General features: G+C 37.4%; 1 long non-coding RNA gene across 1 annotated transcript; it reads right to left on the minus strand.

Annotated features, from left to right (window-relative positions):
• Positions 1-1349: 1349 nt before the first annotated feature.
• Positions 1350-2225, minus strand: LOC110675382. The gene is made up of 2 exons (XR_002499432.1): positions 1855-2225; positions 1350-1772 (listed from the first exon to the last, which is right to left on the minus strand). It is a non-coding gene; the product is annotated as an uncharacterized LOC110675382 (long non-coding RNA).
• Between the last annotated feature and the right edge of the window lie 2722 nt (positions 2226-4947).

Here is a 4947-nt window from a genome sequence, read left to right on the forward strand (position 1 = left end):
GCTTACATCGATGACATACTGATTTGGGCGAAGACGGACGAAGAATTATTAGCTTCCATCATTGTGCTGAATAGACTGAAAGAGCATAATGTTTAAATAAATGCCGAAAAATGGTTTGTTTCCCATGTGAAATATTTGATTCACATTCTGTCGAAGGCTGGAGTATCGCCAAATCCGGAGAAAGTGAGGGTGATTACAGCCTTACCAGCAATGATTACATTCTATACCAAATTTGTTCCTAAATTGAGCTTAATTCTTTCGCCTTTGTACGACCTGTTAAAAAAAGATGCTAAATGGTGTTGGGACGCACAATGTAAGAACGTTTTTGAACTAAGCAAAACAGCTATCTGTAGTGCTCAAGAATCTTCAGCCACAAAATCAACAACAAGGAAATGCCTGTATTTTTTATTTCTCGTCGATTGTCTAATGCTGAAAAGAAATACCCAACCTTGCATAGGGAAGCATTGGCAATTGTCTTTGCAATGGAAAAATTTTATAAATTGTTTTAGGTCAAAAAGTATCAAAAATTACGGATCACAAACCTTTATTGGGTATATTCAATAATAAAAAGGGAGGACCTTCTGTCATTGCCACTAGACTACAAAGGTATTACCTACGGCTATCTATATTCGATTTTAAATTGTCACACGTTTCAGGTAGAGAAAATCAAATAGCTGATTGCTTGTCAAGATTGCCAATAGACCAAGCTCATTCAATTGTTTGAATAACTTAATTGACGATCAGAAAGTCAATATAAACTCAAAAATTATTGCGGAAAAGACAATGGAAGACATGGTTCTCTCAAAAGTTTTAAATTACGTCCAAAATGGGTGGCCAAATAGCATAAAAGATAGATTAGTGAAACATTTTTTTCGCAAAGCGGCATGAACTAGATGCAGAATCCGGATGTCTTATTTTTGGCGAACGGATAGTAATCCCAAACAGGGTTGTTAACGTTGATCAACGATTAACGCCGTTTCGTTGATTCGTTGACGTTAATCGTAACGATTAACGTATTTTCCGTTGATTTTTCAAAGACGTTAATTAACGATAACGTTAACGTATAGCGTTGATTTAACGTCAACGACTTCGTTATTTTTCGCGTTAAATAGTGAAATGTTTTTATATCTATAGGTAATTTTTACTGTTTTTCTCGGGATTTCAATCAGGCTTGTTCTGCGAATCGGGTAATTTGAGAAAATTAAAAAAGTCAATTTGTTTCCATTCAATTAACATTAGTCATATCACGTCACTTGGGATGGAACGACTCGTCTGTATTCACCTGACTATCAGAATAAGCCTGAATACGGAGAAATTTGAGAGATGGGAAGTAGAACAATACTACACCATTATAAGATAATAGTTAGGTTTTTATTATTTGTCAATAACGTTGAATGTAACAATTGGAGGGCGTATTTGTATACATTGAAACATATTTAACCAAGAGGCGATGCGTGCGCCTGGTATGTAGGCTGTGGGGTGGTCTCCCGGATCATGCTGATATTCCGTACTCATTTTGCACGATCTTGGTTTCCCGCATATTGGTATGGCCCTCATGATCACTTGAGTTCAGCGCTGTCGGTTGTGTTCCCTTTGACTCAATTTTAATATCAAAGCGGCTGTGCAGTGCAAAAATATCTGCCCTCAGTCACAATAATTCAACATCTCGCTTGCTGGCGAAATTCTCCGAGTTTTGTTTTTGATTAACATGGATCGACGTCATTCTGGTCGCTGGTCTGGTCGTGGAACTTCTTGGTTTTTGGCCTGATGTGCTGGAAGGAGACTCACTTTTATGTTTGTGATCGATTGAAGCTTCGCTTTGAAAAAGCGGGTGGAAAGTTGATTTCTGCTTACCAAATTATACAGGTGAGATCATGGAGAAGTATCGCGGGATAATTCTCGGTCTATGGCCTTGCAGACCCTTGCAAATTAATGTCCAAGCGGATTGATTGTTTGACGCAGAATGATGTTGATGACACACATGCTCATACAACTAGGATTTTTCTTCCTTAGTAACGACATTTGCATAGAAACGATTTGTTTATAGAAGAAACAAAATCGAAGCATCAGGTTCCAAATCAACGAGACGGTTACCGGTATCCGTTAACGTTAATTCAACGCAACTCGTTGACGTTGACGCTAACAAACAAGGAAATCAACGCAACGGCGTTGACGTTGATCAGAAATAAAATTAACGTTAACGGCGTTGATCGTTGATTAACGTTAACAACCCTGATCCCAAAGGCACTTAAAATACCATCTCTTCAATTGCTACACGCTAATCATCGTGGAATCCAAAAGATGAAACAAATTGCTCGCAAGTCCTTGTATTGGGATGGGTGTGGAACTGACATAGAAAACTGCATATGTTGGATCTTGCAAACAATGCCAAATCGTAGGAATTGACAGAACACCACGAGTAGGGTAACTCGGTATAATATGCCCCCCCTTAAGCAAAAATGGATATATCTCGGTCAATAGCACTATCTCTAATGAAAAAAGCACTTCAATAGGACCATTATCTTACTAGTTGTTGAAAAAATGTAAGCTTTTCCGCAACATCGATTTGATTATCTGAAAATAGCATCTTTTTTACATTCATCTGAATCACGCACTTCAAAAAGAGCCTGGGCAATATGCCCCAGTATCAGTATAATATGCCCCAAAACAAACGGATAGTACGCCCCATGACAAATGGACAGTATGCCCCACAACACAGGGGTTATATGCCCCAGGACTGTCAGCTGCTTATGCACGCTGAAAAACTGCTAAAGAGCTTGCTCGGGAATAGATGGCATCAAGAGTGGGGCATATCATCCGGCCCGTGATGGGGCATATTGCCCAGGGATGAGAAGTTGTTGGAAAACGAATATTTCAGTGAATTTCCACTCTTTTTGGTCATTCTAACTAATGATATTCGTTCATTAGTTCAAGAGTCAACGTTTTATAATTGGTTGCTTTGATGTTGTGGTATTTGACTTAAAAAAATGCTTAAAAACACTGCGTGAAAAATTACATCGAAATTCGACTTTTGATACTGTTTGCATTATCTCTGTTTTGCTGCACGTTATAACTGTCAAATTTTCATAGTGAGACAGTCTCATGAATTGTAAGGATTCTCAGTCATTTTCAATTTCATATTGAATCTGGTTCGTTAAATATCGAGGAGGGGCGTATTGCCCGGGTGGGGCGTATAACACCGAGTTACCCTATACGGAAATTGGCCTATAACTAAGAAACCTTTTGAGCGAGTGCACGTAGATTTTTTCATAAATTTAATCGAACTTTTTTGATACTAGTCGATGCTTATTCACGTTGGATAGAAATTCGTAGGATGTCCAAAATAAACGCAGATAACGTCGCGCATGAGTTCGACAGCATTTTCACCATTTTTGGTTTTGCAACTACTATTGTAAGTGATAATGGGCCTCCGTTTAATAGTATTGGCTTCAAAAAGTTTTGAGAAGCGCGAAATATTGAACATATATTGTGTCCTCCATATCACCCAGCGAGCAATGGATTAGCAGAAAGGGCAGTACAAACCACAAAAGCTGTAATGGGGAAGCTAATAAGAGAGAACGATTCTAGTTCATCGTTACAGATCGATCACGAAATCAGCAAATTCCTATTCCACCATCTTCAAACACCTACGACAGAGGATAATGAACGTATTTTTTCTTTTTTTTCCACGCCAACTAACAGGAATTAGAAAGCAAAAATCAATATTCGATGAAGTAGTACATTCTGAAAAAAAAAAAACGATTTAAAAGCTAATAGCATGGTTATTTTGATCCTTCAAACGTTACCATAATGATTGATTGTAACAAGAACTTACCGTGCGGCTTTCATAGAGGCTGTGAGCTTTAATACTAAATAACGTTGCTGATGAAGGGCACACAAAACACCCAACAGACCAAAGGAGAGTGGTCCGATTGACGAAAAGCTTCTTCTGACTGGAAAGGAAAGGATGGTTTACTGCGTTACACTTACAATGCGTGTAAATTACTGCCGCCATTAGCGCACGGTTATGAGGCCCACAATAGAACAAATTTTTCTATGGGAAGCGTGCGGGTGGTCATCGGTTTTTCAGTTCTGTTGCCTAAACGGTAAAAGAAACCACTTTGGCGTCTATGGACGAAAGTTAGAGTATGGATTGATGAAACAAAAATTTTTTTTTGAAAATTTTTCATGATACAGACGATAGTTTTTTCGCTATTTTTTCGACAATTTTTCCTTTCGATTTCACTAAAAAACTTTTGTTCTACGATGCATAGTTCAGGAGATATGAATTTTCAAAGTTTGAGGTATATAGAGAAATCATGAAAATTCATCTAGAGTTTTCCGGGAAAATAGGCCACTATAATTTTTTTTGAATTTCACTTTTGGTCATGTATCCACGAGCTCTACCTCTGGTGAAAATTTCATGCAAATCGGAGAACCTCCGGCCCAAATTATCCGATAATAAAAAATAATCCCCACAATTGTTGAAGAAAAAGAAGCCAAAAAATAATAATAAGCAAACCTTTATGATTTTTTTTGCATGCATTCTAATTAGTCTAAATGAATAAGAAAATAAACTTTATGAATTTTAAGTTAACAATGGAATAACGTGCAATTCACGTCATAATGCAAATGCTATTGATGAATTGTAAAAACAAACATTGTAAATAGGTTATAATAATTTAAAGGGGGAGATGAGAGGAGAGATGAGCAAATGTGCTCATCTCTTCAACCGAGAGCCAAATAAAAGTTAGCACTCAGTGTTAAGTTGAAAGCCCTATGGTAAAGACGTAAGAAGCTTTTGATAATGTTACAAAAGTCCATGGCGCACAATGCTCCAGATTATCAAATATCTGGCAATAAAACACATTTTCCAAACCAAGTTTTTAGTTAAAAAACAAAGTCAAACATCCATCTACTATATCAGAGAGATAAAAACGCATACGA

This window comes from Aedes aegypti, chromosome 2 (genome assembly GCF_002204515.2).
Source record: "Aedes aegypti strain LVP_AGWG chromosome 2, AaegL5.0 Primary Assembly, whole genome shotgun sequence".
NCBI classification, from domain to species: Eukaryota; Metazoa; Arthropoda; class Insecta; order Diptera; family Culicidae; genus Aedes; species Aedes aegypti.